We start from the raw sequence: 23,124 nt of genomic DNA, 5'->3' as shown, positions 1-23,124 counted from the left end.
ATTGGTGTCACATGCAGGGCTTGGTTTTGGGATGTGTGGGTTGTGTTGGTGGGGTATCTGTGGTTTGTTTGGGTGATGGGTGTGAGGGTAAGGGTGGGAGTATGTGATGGCATGCAGGTGGGGTGGGGGGGATAAAGTAGTAAAGATCTGCCTTACCAGAGTCCAGTCCTCCTGCTACTCCTGCGAGGCCCTCAGGATGCAGTATTGCCAAGACTTGCTCCTCCCATGTTGTTAGTTGTGGGGGAGGATCTGGGGGTCCACCGCCAGTCCTCTGTACAGCAATCTGGTGTCTTGAGACCACGGAACGCACCTTCCCCCGTAGGTCATTCCACCTCTTTCTAATGTCATCCCGTGTTCTTGGATGCTGTCCCACTGCGTTGACCCTGTCGACAATTCTGCGCCATAGCTCCATCTTCCTAGCAATTGATGTCTGCTGCACCTGTGATCCGAATAGCTGAGGCTCTACCCGGACGATTTCCTCCACCATGACCCTGAGCTCCTTCTCAGAAAACCTGGGGTGTTGTTGCGTTGCCATGATGAGGTGTGGGTGATGTGTGAGGTGGTGTCTGTTGTGATGTGTGAGGGTGTGTGTTGGTGTGTGTTGTTTGAGGTGCGTGGATGTTGTGTAAGTGATGGTGTTGTGTGTCTGTGGATGCTGGTGTTGTTTTAGGTAGTGTCTCTCTGTGGTCTGCTTTCAAATTTCTGCTAGTAAGGGTTTATGGGTAATGTGGGTGTGTGCTTTATATTGGATTGGGTGTGTGGGTGTGGTGTGTGTATGTGAATCAGGTGTGTGTATTTCAATTTGTCCAATGTGGTTGTGTTTTGTATGTGTGCGTGTATTTTGAGCGCGGCGGTGTGTACCGCCAATGGATTACCGCGGTTGAAAGACCACCGCGTTGATTCATGGGTCGTGATAGTGTGGGTGTATTCTTGTTGGCGTGACGGTGTTGGTTTTGTTATCACCACTGACCTTTGGTGTGGCAGACTTGTGTAGGTGTCTGTATTGTGGTGGATTCAGGGCTGTGGGTTGTAATACCTGTAGTGGAATTCCACTGCCGCAATGGTATGTTGGCAGTCTTCTGCACGGCGGTAAGCGGGATTTACCGCCAGGGTTGTAATGAGGAACATAGTAATGTGTTTTATATGTCCTGACAGTGAAATGTTGCTAAATTCGTTTTTCACCGTTGCAAGGCCTGTCCCTCTCGTATGTCAACATGGGGGCTACCTTTAAATCTGATTAAAGTGTAGATTCCCTTTGGGAGCAGATGGACATGTGGAGTTTGGGGTCTCTGAGCTCACAATTTAAAAATACATCTTTTAGTAAAGTTGATTTTAAGATTGTGTGTTTGAAAATGCCACTTTTAGAAAGTGGGCATTTTCTTGCTTATACCATTTCTGTGACTCTGCCTGTTTGTGGATTCCCTGTCTGGCTCAGTTCGACAGTTTGGCTGGTTGCACCTCACACTAGACAGTGACACAAAGGGAGCTGGGGTGTAGCCTGCATATCCTGATGATCCATCTGTGCTAGGAGGGAGGGGAGGAGTGGTCACTTACACCTTAAAGGGCTGTGCCTGTCCTCACACAATGCAGTCTCCAACCCCCTGGTGAGTGTCTGGGGCCTGGCCTGGGCAAGGCAGGATTTCACATTCAAGAGAGACTTTGCTTTGAAGTAGGCCTACTTCAAAGGAGAAATTTGGTATTAGAGGGGCACTCAAAACCACAGACTTTAGATCACTTCTGGACATCAAGAGGAACCTCTGCCTGGAGAAGAGCTGAAGAGCTGAGGAGAATTTCTGCCCTGCCTGTGACTGTGCTTTGTGGAGCTATCCTGCAGTTGCTGCTTCTGCCTGTGCAAGTGGACAAAGACTGGACTTTGTGGTATATTCCTGCTTGAGAAGGACCCTCCAAGGGCGTGTACTGAGCTTGCCCCCTGTTCTGAAGTCTCAGGGCCATCAAAGACTTTCCTTACCAGCACCTGAGCTCTCTGCTGAGAGTCCTGCCCTGACAAGTGGTGCCCTATTCAGTCCCTGGGTACTTGAAAGAAAAAGATGGTGGAAATTCAAGGAAATTGACTTTGACTACTCCGGACCGATGCTGCTGCTGAATCCGGTGACGCTGCTTGCAACTGACTCCGTGATCTTTGCTGGAATGTGATGACCTTCGCAGACCCGACACCGCCGCTGCCCCGCCGAAGTCCGCGACTCCAATGAAGTCGCCGCACCACGTCATGACCAACGCCGCTCGAAGTGCGCAGTTTCAAAGTTTCAAACAGACGCCGCGATCCCCGACTTCGCTCATCGGCTTGTTTTACTCTTCACCAAGGTACCGTACCTGGGGGTCCACGTGACTCCGTGGCCGGCACCGCTGGTGTCGGGTTGTGGGGAACGACTCCATCATGACGCTGTGTTAACACCTCATTGAAGCATTTTGTGTTTCTGAGCTCTATTTTTGAATTCAATCTTTCAAAATTTATAATCTGACTTGTGTATGTCAGATTTTTGTTGTTTTGGTCTTGTTTTGTTTAGATAAATATTCTCTATTTTCCTAAAACTGTGTTGTGTCATTTTGTAGTGTTGTATATTAAGTTACTGTGTGTGTTGGTACAAATAATTTACACCTAGCACTCTGAAGTTAAGCCTTCTGCTCTGCCAAGCTACCAAGTGGGTAAGCAGAGGTTAGCTCAGGGTGATTCTCTTTTACCCTGACTAGAGTGAGGGTCCTTGCTTGAACAGGGGGTAACCTGACTGTCAACTAAAGACCCCATTTCTAACAATGCAAATTATGTCAATAGTGTGCTATCACTAGACATTTATAATTGGTAGCTTTTGGTACAAATAACTTTAGTGCTACAGCCACATGTAAAGAGTAATACAGAAGAGGAGTGGTTGCACATACTTCATGCCAGGGAAAAGGGAAATGATCAATGATTCTAAATTAACAGATTCAGGAATCTCAAGTTGTGGCCATTAATATGCTTAATTAGAAGGAACTGACCGCAGAAAATACCTGCAACTCTTGATTTCAGCAGAATTGTCTGCGATATCAGTGATGCAAGGGAAATGTGTTTAATGAAGCAAGGGTGGTCTCTCCCTCATAAAATGGATCACAGCAATCTTGGTGTTTTAAGAATGTTGTGTCTCTCGCAATAATTCATCAGAAACTGTAGCTGGAAGAACGGCGATTCTCAGAGGTTTTACAGCATGGACAATTGTGATTTTAATAAAGACAATAAGGCTAGCATTATGTATAAGCCTTTTATTTACCACTTCTGTGCAGCACCTTTAAAGACTTATAGAACCAAATAAAGTCCCAATAACATTAGAACCACAACAGAACATAGAACTCCATGACAACAGCCTTCTTCCTCTTTTGTTACGCTGAAGTCTTCATTTTCCTTCTTCGCTTTTTTCAAAAATTCTTTGGCCATTGGAAACCTTTCCATCTTCTCATATGTCTAAAAGAATAAACATCAACATAATTATCTTCAACACAAAATACATCTTCCCTTTGAAACTTAAAGAAAAAAGTTTTACAACAAGACTTTAAATCTTTTCTTTTTTACATAAAAGAAAAATCCACAAACTGTAAAACGTATTAATGTCCCAGGGGTGGGTGTGGAAGGATAATGCTAACCTCCTTATCTTTAATAAAATCATGAATCTCTATGCTGTAAAACCTCTTAGAATCACCATTTTATGTCAAGACAGGAGGGTAGCATTATGCATGTTTAAAGATTAAACCGCTGAAACAGCTACATGCTCTCTTGGTTTGAAATACAATTTCCTAAACATCTCATCATTAGAGCAATCAGCTGCTTTCATGATTTCTACTAATCTTCCTCCTTTTAAATAAACTTTGGAATCCATAGCTCCTCTTATGGAATGAGCTTTAAACAATTCTAAATTTATTTCAGCCTCATACATCACATTTATTACCCATCTAGCAATCGTAGCAGTAGATGCAGCCTTTTATGGTTTAACATATGAAATTAAAAGTTAATTTGGTCTTAAAGCTCTGACCTCACACATTCTTGCCTCTTATTCCTTTACACACCTTACTACACATAGACTCGGATGTTCATCAAACCTTGGGTAAAATATACTTTCTGTCATTGTTTTGGTTCTCTTTTTCATCTCAAACAAAATCCCTTGTGGTTAATAAAAATGACACCTTTAGAGCTTTCACATCAGAAACCCTTTTAAAAGAAATCATGCATAGAAAAATTGTAACTTTTCATGTCAATTGTTTATTAGTCAAAAAATGCATTTGATGGCCAACTTTTAAACAAGTCAAAAATCACTCTAACATACCAAAGAGTACTATATTTGGTTTTTGGTGGTCTCTTTAATCTCATTCCTTTCATAACTCTGCATATAAATGTATTTTTCCCTATAGATAAACCATCTACTAAACAATGTCCTGCAGCAATTGTTGATCTACAACAATTCATTGTTCTGTAATCTAAACCTTTTTTTAACAATTCTGCTAAAAAAATTAGCCCTCATAATTTCAGCTGCCTCCACGGGATCCAAATCCCCTTCCAAGCACCAAAGGACCCATACATTCCATGCACTCTTGTATCCTTTCCTCATTCCAGGGGCCCATGATTCATATAATAACTCTGAAGCTTCTCCAGATAGTTCTCTGAAATACTGGTTTCTCCTGAAATCTTCCCAACTAGAAGGTTGAGTAAACCGACTCCACTAAAGGATGTTCTTGATCGTTCACGTCTTTTGAGAGACCCTTGCATGCCTCTATCAATAATGGATGCTCTATTACCAGCTCCATCATAGATGGATACCACGCCTCAGTGATCCAAAACTGAGTTACCAACACTAACTGACATTTATGTCTCCTTACATGCATTATAACTCTCTGTATCATACACAATAGAGGAAAAGCATAACCTAGAAAATTCTTCCAACCAGACTGAATGTATCCACATCCATCGCTTTTGCTCCTGGATTCGAACGCCAACTCACATAATTCTCCAACTGATTTGTCAAAGGAGAAGCAAAAAGATCTATCTCTAGTGGACCTGAAATCCTGTTTATCTCCTGGAAAACTCAAGGCATGATCTTCCAATCGCTGTAATTCCACATATAACGGGAGTTCTCATTTCCTCTTGTATTCACTTTCCCTGGCAAATATTGTGTATTTTGTTCCATGCAAAACTCCCCGAATAGCTTTGTTATCTCTGAAAGTTTTGTCGATCTGCTGCCTGCCAACTTTTTTATGTAAGTGAGAGCTGAAATATTGTCCATTTTCAAAAGGATTGAGCACCCTTTCAGTTGTTCTCTGAAACTGCGAACTGCCAAGTACCCAACTTTAACTCCAAACCATTTATATGTTCTTCTCTCTCTCTCCTGCTCTAGTTCACTCCTGTCAGTTAATTTTCCATTACTGCCTCCCAACCTAATGTACTTGCATCTGTTTCTAGAACAAAGGCTGGTGTTGTACCAAATATTGCCCTCCCATTCCATGTCTGTAGACTCTCCAACCACCATTCCAACTCATTCACTGCATTCTCTGAGTCCTTTATCATGCCCCCATACTATAAAGTGTTTGACTCATTGAAATGCCTTGTAATTCAATGGTCCTGGGAAAATAGTCTGAATTGAAGATAAAAACAAACCAATTATCCTTGCCACCTCTCTCAAAGTGATCCTCTGTTTCTGCAATACACTCCTTATCTCTCTTTTTATAAGATACAGTTTTCTTTCTGGCAGCTGTAATTGTGTTTTTACTGTGTCTACCAGAAATCCTAAAACTTCCATCCACTGAGATGGTAAAATAACTGACTTCTGATTGATCCCAAATCCCAACTCCTGAAGAATAGCTATTGTCATCTTCACTTGTTCCAACAGTAAAGACCTGTCAATTCATGATCAAAATATCATCTAAATAGATAATAAGTCTTACTCCTCTTTCTCTCAGATAACCTGCTACAGGTCTCAATACCTTCGGAAAACACCATGGTGCCAAAGGCAGACCAAAGGCTAGGCAAGTGAATAGGAATAGTTCTCCTTCCCACCTGAACTATAAAAATTGCTGACTCTGTTTTGCCATAGGAATCATGAAACAAGCACCCTTCAGATCTATTTTCGTCAACCAATCTTGCCCTTGCAGAATATCTCTCAGACGATGTATTCCCTCCATTTTGAAATGCCTGTACACCACATTTTTGTTTAAATTTCTTAAATAGATCACTGGTCTCCAACCTTTGTCCTTTTTTCTACTTCAAATAACATACTCACAAACTTCTTCTCTAACTCTCATAATTGTTCCTTTTTCCAACATACCATAAATATCTTTGCTCACAACCTCTTTTATTTCTTTTTTAAAACAAATTTGCTTTGGCTCTGTAATTTGATGTGGAACCTCTTGGAATTATATTATATAACCCTTCACTGTCTCCAAAATCCAACCATCAGTTGTTATTATCTTCCAATTGTCTAAAAAATGCCTTAACCTTCCTGCAACTTTTCCCTGGGAAAAAACAATTCCAGTCTTCATACTCACCCTTGTCCTAACTGTCTGTGCTTGTACTCTGTGATCTTCCTTGACCTGATCTGCCTCTACCATCTCTTACTTTTTGTGGGTAGAAATTGTTCGAGGTAAAGCCTTCTTGATAGGATCCTCGACCGTGACCACTTGGACCTCTGTAGAATGTGCGGCTGAAAGACGGGCCCCTTCTTCCGCCCTACCACATAAATCTTCGTCACCAAAAACCTTTCTCATTGATGAATGAGCTTTAACTAAAGCCATGATAGTATGGACATATTTCCCAAGGCTTTTATCATTCCATCTCCAAAAAGAAGACCCTTTGTCTCTTCAGATGTTTCCTTTTTCACCATTTCTCCCAATTTTGGACTTATCCTCAACAGGATTGTCCTTTGTCTTTCTGTTATGAGCCCTGCATTCACATTTCCGAGAAAACAATTCGCTCTTTGGCTCCAACCACTTAATAAATTTATATCAAGATCTGTCCCTTTAACCTATCAAATATTCTCGCTAAAGGCCCCCACACATCTAGCTGCTTATCCTTACACTACTTCGGCGATCTTTTGAAACCCTTTCTTGGGTTACAGCCTAGCTTAAACAAATAAGTAATCAAATCTGGATCCAGATGAGGTGTCTTGGAGTCCTTGTCTCCAATAACAGAGCATGAGCACTCAGCTCTCATTGTATTTCTTTTAACCCTCTATAGAGGTTTCCTTATTTTTTGTTTAATATATTCCGTAACATGATATATAGGCCAACATTCCGCACTTCGCTGATGTTTGACATCAGATGGTTCAAATAGAGCATGACCCAAGGGATCCTCCACCCCTTTTTTCTATTCTTTATTTAAGGAATCAAGAACTGCAAATTCATCCAATTCCTCACCATAACTCAAATCAAATATGTATTCACCCATTTAATTTGTATAATCCTTTTAATCTAATCCTTTGCAGGGTTGTCCTGCCTTTTCATTGTGCCCCTTAGGACATCTGTTGATACATGTTTGTAGTCTCTGGATGTTCTCTTAATACGTCCTCATTCTCTATATGTTTTCTCTTTTTAAAACATTTGCCCCCTGGGCCTCTGTTCTCTGTCTCCTCATCTTCAGGGAGAGACCAATATTCATCTTCCTCCACTAATCTAAATTTGTTCTTATTTTCCTTCAATACATTTTTAATTCTCAACTTAACAGTCTCCCCAATCTCCTGAGAAATCAATCTCCTTACCACCTCCTCCTGAATTTCTTTCCCAGAGATGTTACTTTCCTCTGACTTTTTTTTTACTCTTTCAAAATATATATTATTTTTATAATAATTTCTAAATATGTAAAAAATAATATATACAATAAATCTCCTTCACGCTTTTCTTTTTTTTTAAATGTATTTTTTAAGCTATTTATATTTTTCCCTCAAATCACATGTAATACGTCTCTTGCCCTTAATGAACGCAATCGTACTTCCCAACGATGCCTTTGTCTGGAAAGAAATCGCTGTCTAGGAACTGATCAGTACTGTTACTGTCAGGCAACATGAAGCGTCATCTGCTTGCAATATAAGCTCTAGTTCCTCGAGAAATAGGGTCCTATTTTCAAACACAACATTCTTTGCATGTGACTTGCACGTTGTGTATGTCATTACATACGTTAAATGCTTTCCGCAGTGCCTGTGAATGTGCTTGTGGAACTATAAGCACGAGGAAGCACTCGAATCCAGCGCATGAGGGATCGCTCATATTTAGTGCAAGGATGTGCTCACATCTAAAATGCGTGCGAGCGCTCCAATCCAACCAAGAACTGAGCATACGGATTAAATTAGACTATACATAAAGTATACTTATCTGCAAGGAAGCAGCAAACAAAAGAGAAAGAAGGCTGTTGTCATGGATATATATATATATTGTTGTGGTTCTAATGTTATTATGACTTCATTGGATTCTATAAGCCTTTGAAGGTGCTGCACAGAAGTGGTGAATAAAGGGTTATGCATAATGCTCCTGTCTTGACATAAAATTATGAATAAAAGCCCAACTTTGTCCATATGCAGGCCCCTCCCCCTATTGACCCTGGGATTCCTGGCTTGGAGAATATGCTGATCCTGCATCTTGCATCACCACAATCTTCTAAGCTGTTTGATTCTAGATCTGAGTTCCTGACACTGACCAAACACTATGCCTTAACTCTTCCTTGATTGAGGTATCCTTCCACCGCCAATGTGTTTTTGTGAACCCAGACAATTTTCTGCATCTTGACTTTGACATTTTCTAGTGCACATATCCCTTGTCTGCTTTTTGTGCACCACTGGTCCCTCTATGCAACAGAACAGGTAGTTGAATGCAGTTAACAATCACTATGCTGTGTCAAAGTTAAATTGATGCATTGAAAATGTTGTTGTGTTTGTGCCATTGCTAGATGTACTTGGGTAAGACCGACTCAGATACTATAGTATTCTATTCTTTAGTTTTATGGTACTGAGTTTATCATCTCAAGAAACCTGAAGAGTGGATGATCCAATTAAATAAGCTGTCATGACGCTTAACTTGACCATATGCTTGACAATACTAATATTTATACTAGAATTCTGGGCAGCGTTCTGGTGACAGACGACTTGTATTTTCTTTTTCCCATTCCCACTTTCCAATTCATATCATGTTTCCTTATGAAATTCCTGCTTATTTCAATTGTTCTTAACCTAAAGGTAAAAGTATACGATTGTGTTATAGTAGGTACAATTCATATGTTTGCTTAAAAGATTTCTGTGCTTTTTTTTAGATAAGAAAGTGATCATGATGCTGTCAGTATAGTACTTGGCTCAAGGTCACCCAAACTAATACTACGCAAACAACTTAAGATCTAATCACTCTTAGAAAGGACAAATGTCAGCTCCTGCGCCTACTTAAATGTCAATAATAAGCACTTATTAGAATTAAGCAGGGTGATGGAGTCGGTTCCAGAGCCGCCAGCCACGATGGCCGCCTGACAATGGAGCTCCGCGCATCGTCGGGCGCATTTTAGGAGCCGGAGCTGTTTTTTTCTTCAGTTTTCATGGACATGGACTTTGCACATATTAGCCTGTTGGGTGTTTTGGTGAGCATTTATAATACTTTAAATGCTGCCTAGCTTCCTTTTTTGACTTTTAAAACATGTTTTTACATTTCTCCTCACAAGAGCTGCCATCTTGAATAATTATTGCTCACCAATACAATGTACTTATTTGTTTGATCTTTGAATCTTTGATGGCTTCGCGCACAGTTTTTGCGCAAGCCATGTGATTTATTTTTGCTGCCTCATCAATATATATTTGGAGCTCCTGTGTCACTCGCTTCCTTATTGAAGGCTTTTATTTTTATATGTGCAATCTAAAGAAAATTAAATCTCTGTCACATCAGTTCTCTTCAACTGACAAACTTTCGCAGTTTTTACAATTGGATACTTCTGCTGCAGCATCTTCTTCTACCAAATCAAAGATGTCTTCCTCATCTTCTTCTTCGCCTAAAGTCTCTCAGAATATTTCTACAACTACTCATAAGAGGTTAAAAAAAAAAACACCTTCATCAGTAAAATCTCCCTCACCGATCTCTCTTGAACTTGTGCTTGTCACGGTGTCTTTTCCTCGGCATCTGCACGCTGCCGAACAAGAAGGCCCACATCCCGGCGTCACCAACTCAGGAAGCTTTAATAGCACAGAGTTATGATGAAGTCAGGCGGGGGGAAGGGAATTAGGGTAGGGAACAGCTGGGAGAGAGATCTGAAAGGAAAAAGTTAGAACAAATATGCATATACTCATTCATGACAATCTAACTCACCATTATAGCCTTTGCGTACATGCATCTCCATAATACCAGATTGAAACTCTTTATGAATTGGGCAATAGCCCCTTCTGTAAATCACAAAACCAAAATTAACTGAGACCTCACAGTCCTGAGAAGACTAGAGTTTTTAGACTATGGACACTCTCTTAAATATCAATCATGGAACCACTTATGCATTGATAAAACTCTTAATATTACTCGTAAACACTTAAATGAGTTTTTTCACATAATATAAAACACCTTAATATGTATCTCACATATCATGCATTCTAAAACAATGAAAATGCGATTTATTTATCTTTGAAACTTTTTTCCATAAATGTTCTCCTGTAAATTAAAAGCGCTTTAAGTACTGAGCAAAGGGGGCTTTACTTTCTGTGAACTGAAGCGCTTTTGAACATTGAGGCCAATGCGCTTTTTCTCCTCTTAAACTGAAGCGCTGTGCCAATGCGTGATATTCCTCTTGATTGGAGCGCTATGCCAATGCGCGTTATTCCTGTGAATTTGGAGCGCTGTATTGATGCGCTTTATTCCTGGTAACTGGAGTGCTGTACCAAAGCGGATGACTGCCGTGGACTGAAGCGCTTTTCCAAAGCGCGTTGCTGCTGTAAACTGAAGCACATTATCAAATCGCTTTTCTGTCGTGAACTGAAGCACTTTTCCTAAGCGCGTTGCTGCCGTGAACTGAAGCGCTTTATCAAAGCGCATTGCTGCCGTGAACTGAAGCGCTTTTTCTAAGTGCGTTGCTGCCTTTAACTGAAGCGCTTTTCCTAAGCATGTTGCTGCCATGAACTGAAGCGCTTTTCCGAAGCGGGTTGCTGCCGTGAACTGAAGCGCTTTTCCTAAGCGCGTTGCTGCCGTGAACTGAAGCGCTTTTTCTAAGCGCGTTGCTGCCGTGATCTGAAGTCGCTTTTCCTAAGTGCATTGCTGCAGTGAACTGAAGCGCTAAACTCAAGTGGCCTAAAACGCTATTTTCGTTAGGCTAGGGGAATGCTGAAAGTTGGGAAGAAACAACTCCCTTCTGACTTGGGCTCTTCATGACCTTACCGCCCACGAGTACGACCTACTCGTGTCTGAATTCCAAATGGAAAACCAGGAACCTTCGAGTTACTGGCAAGCTGCCTTGAAGAAATTCTGCTTTGCTGTAGAGGAAGGTCCCTAAAGGTCTGACTGCATCGAAGTCTTCAAAATAGTGAGCCCTGAGTTTGGGTGTGGCTGGACTTTATAGGCCAGCCACACCCAAGATGGCCGCCACCTCTAAAAACATGGGAAATGTAGTCCCTTCATAAGATAGCAGAGATAAGTGCATCTTGACCACCAATGGCCTGAACCTGCAGCTATGTGAGCTTTACCACAGGGTAAATGACGCAGCTGGCCATTCTTGGAACAAGCGGGGATGACCAGTGGTGCCCATAAAGCACCACAGATCCACGCAGCGGACCTTCGGATGGGACCTGGACCGCGCACAGCCTTGTTCCTGACAGTGCTTGACGAAATGCGTGCATTGCGTCCTTTTATTGAAGAAACGAATTTTCGGATGCAAAATCTTGATACTAAGTGGTCTCAAATGGAAGTGAGAGTCTCTGTTTTGGAGCAAAGAGACAGTGACGTGCAAGATGAAACAAATAAAATTACTAGTTTGGAGAAGGAAGTGGCAACTTTGAAGACACTTGCGGAGGATTTGGTAAACAGAAACAGGTGCTTTTCACCTTTATGGATTACCGGAGGGTCTTGAAGGGAGTGACCCAATTTCATTTTTTGCTTCATTCTTTCCAAAGTTAGTGGACCTACCATCTTCTACAGTATTGAACATCCAAAGGGCACACCGCATTGGTTATAGACCTCCGCATTCTTCCTTATCTAAACCAAGAGGCGTTATTATTTTCTTTCTTGAATTTACTGATCTATTGAGACTTCTTAATGCTGTGAAAGTCAAAAAACAAATCTTTTTGCAAGGGAGTAAAATCTTCATCTCACAGGATGTGTCCAGGCTCTGGCTGTACAGGGGGAACATTTCAAGAAGCCTCGATTTGTTTAATTCCAAAGGAAGGTAAGGATCACACTTTTTGTAAAATTATAGGCCAATATCTCTGCTCAATACAGATTATAAAATCTTTGCTAAATTTCTACGTCTTGATCCCCTTTTACCTGCGCTGATAAGTAAGGAACAAACTGGTTTTGTCAAAGGTAGACATGCTTCTGACAACTCTAGAACATTCTTCAATGTACTCAGCAAAGCTTCCGCTCTTTCGCACTCCTTAGCAGCAATTTCCATAGATGCTGAGAAAGAGTTTGATCAGGTAGACTGGTCTTTTCTATTAAAAACTTTAGCCTGGCATGGTTTAGGACCTCATTTCATTTCATTTATCTCTTTGCTTTATCAATCTCCAATGACATCAATATTGGTGAATGGGAAATTGTCTAGATACTTTTCATTAAGTCGAGGCGTTCGTCTAGTTTGTCCACTCTCTCCACTGCTATTTATCCTAACTCTAGAGCCTTTTCTATCCTGTATTAGAAATAACATGAAAATTGAGGATTTCCAATATGGTGAGAAACACTTAAAATTAACGGCACATGCAGATGATATACTTTTATATATTTCAAACCCTGAAATCTCGATTCCATCTCTACTTCGGGAGATAGAAGTCTTTTCTTTGATTTCAGGTTATAGGATAAATTCGGATAAAACTGAAATCATTCCTCTAACAAATGTTTTTTTAGATCATCGTCCGATATTACTGGCTCTCATTGGAATACTTCCAAGATTAAATATTTAGTTATTTGGTTCACTTCTTCCATTAAAAAGTCCATTGAAGTAAATATCTCTGATGCTTTAGAGAAGGTTGATAGGTCCCTTTTCTTATGGAATCCCTTATTTTTATCTTGGTAGGGTCATCTTGACTCTATCAAAATTATGATTTCTCCTAACAATTCATATATCCTATTCATGATTCCGATTCCTCTGCCAGTTACCTCTTTTAAACAACTTGACTCCAGATTGTCTAAATTCCTTAGGAACAATAAGAAATCTAGAATTTCTCTTAGTCAACTTCATCGTTCTAAACAGGAGAGGGGAGCTAATTTTCCTGATTTCCGACTGTATCACAAATCCTTTTGTTTGAATCAAGCTTCTAGATGGATCTCTTTGTCAAGCTCAGTTTTTTAATCCCTCATGGTTGGATATCGAATGTTCTTTTCTTCTACCTTTTTCTCCTCGTGAGGTGGTATCCTTTTCTTATAATATTTTGCTTATGGCCTCCCTGCTTCTTAAACATATGGTGCTCTTCTGCGTTCTCACTATTTATCTCCAACCGTCACTTATTCCCCTTTTCTGAATTCCTCTATATTGCATATTCATCTCATTACTATCAATAAAAAACCTTTATTTCGGAAATCCTGGAGACAAAGAGATACAGCGTGGGTCAAAGATTTATTTTCCAATTATATTTCACTATCATTTTCACAATTACAGCTTCTATTTCATTGCCCTAAATCATTTATGCCTAAATATCTTCTTCTTATTAATATTATTCTTGATGTACTTTTTTCATAGCCTTCCCCTCCTTCTTCTTCGGAATTACCTTTTTCTTTGTCCTCCATTCTTACCTCATTTCCTAAGGCATCACAAATTTATAAACCTTGTCATTCTCCTGTCATGACACGGCCTAAATCTAAAATTGAATCTCAATGGGAATTGGATTTAGGGTCTACCTGGACTATTCCCTTCTGGAATAAGATATGGCTTAGAGCTTATAGAATATCTAGAACAGCTTCTACCACACAGTCACTTTTCTTTCTTTACCACAGACTTTATTTTACCCCCTCTACTATAGTTAACTTTTCTGTATCCTCAACTTCAAATTGTTGGTCTTGCGATAGCCTATATGGAGACTTTATGCATATCGTCTTTGAATGTCCTCCCACTATCTCCTTCTGGAGAAACGTTTGGCATCAGCTTACTTCCATTTTTCATTTGCGATCCCAATTATTTCCCTCAGTGCTTTTTCTAAGTAGCCTCTCTGCTGACATTGTTTCAGATGATGATAATTTAAAGTTGTTGGATCTCATGTTAGCTTTAGCCTTTCAGCAAAATACTTTTAATTGGAAACATTCATCCAATATTTCCTATAAGGCTTGGTGGTATAATGTTTGCCACTACCATAGACTAGATATTGCTTTTACCTCTTTATGTTGCCCCTCCATGAATAGAGATCTGTTTTGGTTACCTTTGACTGATTATCTTAATGCTGTTGCTTGCAATTCTACTAATTGTACATTATCTGAGAATTTTAAGCCACCACAAATGGTTTGTTTTCTCTGTTCTTGATTGAATTTAATTTTAGCTCAACTTAATGCTTTACTGAATATCAGTGTTTTTCGCTTTTTAATACCCATTCTATCTTTCTTATTTTCATTGGTCTTGTTCCGTTTTTATTGTTTTCCCCCATTTTACATTTTAAAATGTTGAACAGCTTTTACAATTCCTTTCAAATTTATATTATTATGGTTGTGACAGATATCTTGTATTGTTATTATGAGATCCATATGTATTTTGATTTTAATAAAGCTGATTTACCTAAAAAAAGAATTAAGCAGAGAAAGATGGCGGAGGGAAGGTCAGGAAAACTTCGAGTTTTACTTTAATGAAATTGATTCTAGGGTCTCTTGATCTGGCATTCCAAGCATCTCATGGCTTTTTTGTACAACACAGGAGTGAGTCAGGATTTTGTTTATGTCCAGGATGTGGAATTCTTACCTCAGAAATGAGTAAATGTTTACGTTGTGGTCAATAGCTAAACTGCCTGCCTTACATTACAATGAAATGGGTGTCATTTGTGCTTCAGAAGAAAAATACGTCTCCTGGAACTGATCTAGTTTTGTGGATGTTTATTACATGTAATCACCTTTGATGCCATTTTATAATCTACAGTGGCCCCTGCCTTGTGGTAACATACCTGTTGTACCAACTTACATGTAAAGGATAGTTTGATATTGCTGGCAATTATAAAGCAGTTTTACCCTGCAGGTTAAACAAACGCAGGAGAAAATATTATTCTCCTTGTACAGTTTCTCATGAAAAATATGTTAAGATAATTCTGAGTTGGTATTTTGTGGTAGTAGGTACCGAATGGTGATCATAAGCTACCATATGAACTTAGGTCCATATTTATACTCGATTTGCGCTGAATTAGCGTCTTTTTTTTACACTAATTCAGCATAAACCTAACTCCATATTTAAACTTTGGTGCTAGACACGTCTAGAGCCAAAGTTATGGAGTTAATGTCAATTTCTGGACCTGAAAACCTACCTTGCGTAAATGAGATGCAAGGTAGGCGTTCCTGTCCAGAAAACAACAATATGGCCTTAGTGCCATAGTTTTCCCCCGTGCTAAAATCCAGCATGGTAGATGGGGTCCTTAAATAATGGTGCTAAGCTTGCTTAGTGTTTATTACTGGCTATGGGCAAGTGTAAGGGGACCTGTAGGCATATTTCCATGGTCAGAGACCATGGAAAGTGCCCACAGGTGCCCTTCCCTTGCCCCAGGGACATCTCCGCCCACCCCAGAGGAGGGACACCACAGGATTGATGACCCATCCCAGGTAAGTCCCTGTAAGTATTTTTTTTTCACCACTCAAGGGCCCTGACTTGGGGCCTTCTACATAGCGCTGGCCCCAATGGCCATGCCCAGGGGACATTTGTCCCTGGGCATGGCCATTGGGGTGCTGGGCATGGCTCCTGTCTTTACATGGCTCATGTCCATGGGGGTTGTGCACCAGAAAATGGTGCTACACTGCTTAGAGGCAATTTTTCTGCTTCGAAACAGTGTAGCGCCATAATTTGGCTCACAAGTCCCGGTTTCCCCTATGCCTTCCCCACCATGTTAGCATCCTTTTTCAAGCACGCTAACAGGGCATTAGTGCCATTTCATGAATATGGGGCCCGGCCAGCATCTTGGAATGGCACTAGCCGGCGCTATACTTAAAGTATAAATCTGGCCCTTAGTGTCTGTCAAATTCAGCCAAGATCTTTTTACAACAAGAATCATAATGTCTCCTGTGTTCGCTTAACCTGCGGGTGACTTTTTCCTGAAGATGACAGGATCTGCCTTGTCCAATTTATCTAGTGATACAAACTTTTGATTTCCTACCCACAGATAGTTTTCAAAATCTTTTCAATACAATTTATACACACCACTGATGTACTGCAATGTAATTGTGCGAAACCTTTCTAGGTAATCATATCCCAAATGTTGATCATAACCCCATGAAATACTCGCAATTATATGTACAGCATTAATTCATGGAGAACCATTGTTTTACCTTCCAGACACTCTGAAAATTTATTGCACTGACAACTTTACCTGAGATTTATTGATGAATGGGGAAGAGCAGACTTCAGTTGAATTTTGCCAACCTTCAGATTATTCCATTTCAAATTCAAATCAATGTGGAATGAACCCAGCCTGTGTTTCCCCCTTAACAGTTTGTTGGGAAATCACTGACAATGGTAGAAAAATAAGTTTCTGTGTAGATTGCAACTAATGATGCTTAAATCCCAGATCATCACCACTTTCAATAGCAATTTATCAGACAGCAAGAAGGTTATTTTGGTATTACATGAGGAAAACACTGTTCAATTACATCATCCACAGAATGTCGGTGTACTACTGATAGGTGATCAAAGGAAAGGTGAAGCTGCTCTGTTGTGGACAGGATCGTCTTTAAAGCCTACGTGCTGTCTTGAAGTTCTAAGATGTCCATCTTCCTTGGACGAATAAAAATATGCCCCTTAAGGATGTCTTTTAGGTAGCCAGGTTCATCTGATTGTGCCCCTACAGCAACATGGGAAAAGAAGACTTAGCAAACTGAGACCCAAATCCATTCTTCTACTTGAACAAAGAAAATAGCGAATACACATAAAATAGCTCAGTTCTGCTAATATGATGTTGTGCTTTCTTTCGTGTGTAAAGATCAGAACTTTGAAAGAGTTTGTTTTGTTTACAGCACTATAGCACTTAATTAAATGTCATTGAATGTATTGTTGTCTCATTGGGTTTGATTGCACTTGTGACATTAAACATGTCTTGCTAGCAGATACTTGCGAAAATATTGTGAGAAAGTAGCCTCTTTCTAGCATGGTTACCCCCATTTTTGGCCTGTTTGTCAGTGTGTTTGACCGTGTCCCTAGGATCCTGCTAACCAGGATCCCAGTGCTTATGAATTTTGGCCTGTTTGTCAGTATGTTTGACTGTTTGTCAATATGTTTGACTGTGTCACTAGGGATCCTGCTAACCATGACCCCAGTGCTTATGCTCTCTCTCTCTTTTTAATTTGGTCACTGTATATGTGGTAACCCAGTATTTTATAACAAATTGCCATACTGGTCACCCATTATAAGAAGCTAGTATAGGGTAAAGGGGATCCCTATGGGCTGCAGCATTACTTTTGCTACCCATAGGGAGCCCATGCAAAGGCTTCTAGAGGACTGCCATTGCAGGCTGTGTGAAATGGTGCATGCACCCTTTAACACCATTTTCACTGAATCAGGTCACTTATAAGGCACCTATATGTCAGGCATTCAAACCCTGAAGGTTGGGTGCAAAATACCTATATGTGAGGGCACCGCTGCACTAACAAAGGTACACTTGTTGTCCAGAACCATTTTCCCAGACTTCGTGAGTGCGGGGACTGCACTTTACTCGTGCACTGGTCATAGGTCAATACCTATGTCAAGCTTCACAATGGTAACTCGGAATATAGCCATGTAAGGTGTCTAACACCTGGGCAATCTAGGGACTCCACAGTGGACCCCGGATACTGCCATATCAGCCTTCTGAGGTTTTCCAGGCAGCCCCAGCTGCTGCCACCTCACAGAGAGGTTTCTGCCCTCCTGTTGTTCGAGCAGCTCAACCCAGGAAGGCAGAACAAAGCATTTCCTTTGGGAGAGGGGTGTTACTGAAGTGACCCGACTGTCCCAAGGTCCAGCTGTCCAACTTTGGTGGAGGTAAGAGCTTGCCTCCCCATACAAGACAGTACCCGCATGCACCATGTGATTTGCAGTTGCCAAGGTTTGTGTGCGACCTTCCATGAAGTTCTTCATGCACATCACAGCTCAGGTCCCCAGCACTCCTTCCTGCGATACACAGCTTCCTGAGTGGTTCTCCAGCGGCATTGGATCTCTTTGTGTCGTACTGCATGGGCCTCCATTTGCACCTTCTTTGTCCCTGTGCTGTGGGACTCCTGTTCAAGCTACCTGGCCTTCTGAGGGCTCTCTGAGTTGCTTAAAGCCCCCTCCATCTCCCCCTCCACGAACTGCAAGCTTTGCGTGTGGCAAGGCTTGTTGGCAGAATCCCACGACATAAACTAGACTGCAATCATCCATCCGGCGTGGGACATCATCTGCACCAACCAGGAACCCGCATCCATCTTCTTGGGTGCAGTACTGACAGTTCTTCTTCACCTTTGGTTCTTCTTTTGCACCTTCATCCAGGTTAGCAGGAGCTCCTGTCCTCCCTGGACTCTTCAGTGTATCTTGGACTTGGTCCCCATCTTCCACAGGTCTTAGGTCCAGGAATCTATTATTGGTGTCTTGCATAATCTTCTATTATGTGTTTTTGTGTGGTGTGTTCTAGTAAACTTACTGTGAATTACTCCTGCTTTCCTGGGCTCTCAGGTTTGTTCTATTACTTGCCTTTGGTGTTGTCCTTACACTCCAAGCACCCCTATACACACTACACTTGCCTAGGTGGGAAACTGACTTTTGCATTCCACTATTTTAGTATATGGTTTGTGCTCCCCCAGGCTCATTTCTAACTATTGTGAATTTCACTATTTGCACTGTTTTCGAACTGTTTTTACAGCTATTACTGCATTGTAGTGAATATACTGTGTATATTACTTACCTCCTAAGGGAGTATGGTCTTCGGTATTTGTGTCACTAAAATAAAGTACCTTTATTTTTGTAACACTGAGTATTTTCTTTCATGTGTGTAAGTCTTTTATTTTTGTAACACTGAGTATTTTCTTTCATGTGTGTAAGTGCTGTGTGACTATAGTGTTATTGCATGAGCTTTGCATGTTTCTAAGATAAGCCTTGGCTGCTCAGCTACAGCTATCCCTAGACAGCCTGGCTCCTAGACACTGACTACATTTCACTAATAAGGAATAACTAGACCTGGTATAAGGTGTAAGTACCTTTGGTACCCACTACAAACCAGGCCAGCCTCCTACAAATGTCAAGTCTGTCTTCTGTGACTTTCTCTAGGGAACATGTGGCATAGCACAGAAGAGTATAAACTATCTTTATCTCCGCTAGTATGACCTCCTAGGTTCTCCTTTTTGATTTGATCTGATAGTTCACCAATTGTAATAAATGTTTTAGAATGCCCTTCATTGGCCAATAATTTGAGGCATTTTTCAGTGAAGTTCTATAGTGTTTTACTTTGCATCAATCTCATCATCTATACATTTTCCTACATCCCTTGAAGAAGCATGTGACAGGCATAGTTGCATTTTCACATTTATATATGGTATGGCTACTCTTGTGTCATTGACTGTCAAAGGTTTTCTTAAGGGTTAGTGGGCTTTTGGGTTGCTACACTTTTTCGTGGGGTTCCTGTGATGTGTTGTGTGTGCTTGTGCATGCATAGGTGTGGAATACACAGCACTGTGTGCCATTGTACTGTTTTTGTTGTATTGCTAGTGATTGGTTAGTCTTGTTATTTAAAAGTTAGTTACTGATTCCATATTTTGCATTGAGTATATTTTTTCTCTTGTTACATACCCTGTATTTCTAGCAGTGTTAGTAAACAAGATTTTGAAACAATGTCGATTCTGATCTTTTTAATGATCTATGTGTTTGTTAGTGCTTCACATGGATGTATTTTCTCATTTACTGAACAGCAGAAGTTGCTTTCTTTGTGGCAGGAAATACCTGACTTGACCTTGTATTTAATTTGATAATTACTTGGAATCTGGTCCTCCTTCCATGTTTGCATGGACATGTTACTCTTGTAGATTGTGAACGGCTAGATTCTTTCAACTTAATTTCCCCTATCTGTATTCATCTCTCCTTATTGTTCCCTCTCTCACTCAAATGGACCCTCTAACATCACCTGTGTCCTATAGATGGACAGCAGCTAAAAACGGTTGTGTAAAGTCTGAAATAATAGTAATCCCTGGAGACTATTATATGGGATTACTCCTCTGATGGTCCAGATGGCCCATTTTTGATTATGGCTCACAAGCCAGCCATCTGTATTCAGTGGCATCATGTGCTATTAATCTTGCATGACTACATTGAATATCTTCTAAAATATGGAGACAAGCACAGCAAAGCAAGTTGATTGAGAATCCCTCATGTGTATGGGATTGTTCTATTCACTTTTACCAACATATGTCTTCATTAATAGTATTCTTTGTTCTATCACACAGAGAAGACAATAGTACAGCAAGTATGTCGAAGATGTTACCCCATTCTAATTAGATTCTCACATTAGTTCCTCCGGATGGATACCACTCAACTTTGCCGCAAGTGTAGGAAGTTGTATTAGTCCCTCGCATAGAATAATGCAATCCTGTTTGTATGTATTTATGTATGGGTGTATGTATGTATGTGTAAGGAAATGTCTCTTTTTGCATTTTCACCCTCACACTTTTGGACTGATGCTACCCAGGCTACCTAGAGCATGTAAGATAGAGTGCTCACTCAGGGCTGCAGCACTGTTTGTGCCCCTTTCACATGACAAGGTGCAAAGTGGCTCCCAGCCTACCACTTCAGACATGAAGGACAGTGGTTTCACTGCCAGTTTGGCCTTGTCATTCAAAGCAATGGCAAAGCCACCTTATACCTTAACATTATATATGTTGTTTTGCTGTGAGTGAAGTTGGTAGCCCTATTGGTTAACTCAGGGTTACTGGGTGGCACCATGACTCGGCTAACTTTTGATTGGGACTACCACACACGGTCATGTAAGGTGTCAAATTAATTGTGGCATTAAATGTGACCTGATGGTGCCATCAAAATTAACATCACTATCAAAGGTAGCTAACTTTTAGAAAGTTGCCACTCTGTACTTTGCTTGTCCAGTAGCCTCACAAAGGCACACACAGACACACGCACACACACTCACACACACAGAGTTTCTGACTGCTTGGGGAAATGTGGGAATGACTCCCAGGCTCAAGAACAAAGGCAGTGCAGAAGCAACAAGGTCGCACCTCTTCTGCCAGGATGGCCACTCGGTGGTTAGCTCAGAGGCAAGCTTCAAATGGGAAGACACCTTTGATGAGCCATCGGGACCAACACCCCAGAGCAGGATACCTTTTCTTTCATAGACAGAATGGAGACAGGGCTAGTGAGGGGAAAATCACCCCTAAACCAGTTTTACCATGGGCGTGCTGCCCTCCAGTAGCCACACCTCTAGGGTGGGCTACTAAACTCCTGATGGCTGAGGAAGATGGCCGGAGAAGTACTGGCCAGCTGCCCTTGGACTGGCAGAAAGAAAGGCTGCATGCTCGGAAGGACTGCACCTGCTGCAGTTTGAGCTTGCAAAGACTGGAATGTGCCTACTGCTCCTGGCTTGGGTAAAATTGATTCTCAACATCCAACAACAGCAGTGACTTCAAGAATCAGTCAGCTGATCTCCAGGATCAAGCTCCAGAGACAAAAGAGCGGAACTTGCCCAAGTTGCAAAGTTGTTAGACACTGCACAAGTTTGCCACTACCAGTTGCGAGCACCAAAGAGGACAAACTCGAGACAGCCAAAGCCTGCACCCATGTCGGCTGCCCCTGGGAGTGCTTCCCAGGACCTAATTTGTAGTGCCCAAATAACACTAGCCCAACTAACAGATTTTGCTCCGGCCGTGGTGCAGGCTGACCAGTAGGCCAGCTATTGTAACAAAGACCTCTGTTGCCAAGTTCACCCCATTACACCGAATGATCCAACAAACCATCACAAAGGCACCCCTGTCAACTGCACCACATCTGGAGCATCCTTTCAGGATCTTTTTGCTTTTTTTCCCTCAGCATCAGGACCACTCAATTGATGACTATGGTTGTCGTTCTGTAAAGTTTGGGTCCTGCCTTCAAAATGTTTTGGTAGACAGGAAACTGTCCAAATTATCCTTTCTGCCCCCCTACACATCTATGCTGTGAGGTTTGGTCACAGAACTTGAGCCGGAGTAGTTGAACTAACTTTTACAATGTTTTCAAAAGTTTCCAAAATGATTTTTGGGCAGATGCTTGTTTGCGGGTGATATAGTACATCCAAATCCTCACAGTGTCTATGTATGTATATGTGCATGACATAGTTCTATAGAGCAAGCCTGTTGAACCTGGACAAAAGTTAGCAGAGCTCTGTACCAGGTCAAAAAAAATCATAAAGTCAACTACTTGTAGGAAACTTAGCTGGTTATTGGATTGCAACTACATTATGAAGACATTTACATTAGAAAAGCAGGTCTTCAACTATCTTCTAAATTAGAGCAGTATTGGCATGGTCCTGAAGGATGTCTTTTTCCAAATCCTTGCTGCACACATGCCAAAGTCATCCTGCCTTTATTTTTTATTTTTTTGCACTTCTTAGTCTGCAATTTGATGGTGTCTTGACAAAGAGTGGGGGATAAATATCTATCTACTAGCAGAATTTTGGTCACTCTACGTTACGCATGTTTCTTGGAGTTCTGGTCAAATTCTGCAAACTGCCACATACCAGAGTGTTTTCTCATGTATGGTTCACCAACAGTAGGTTGATGAGTGTGAGCAAGAATTGGAGACACCTAGTGTGTCTCAGTCACACAAGCTTTATT

The sequence above is a fragment of the Pleurodeles waltl genome, chromosome 2_1, assembly GCF_031143425.1.
Source record: "Pleurodeles waltl isolate 20211129_DDA chromosome 2_1, aPleWal1.hap1.20221129, whole genome shotgun sequence".
Lineage (NCBI taxonomy): Eukaryota > Metazoa > Chordata > Amphibia > Caudata > Salamandridae > Pleurodeles > Pleurodeles waltl.
Note: the sequence above shows the minus strand (reverse complement) of the source record.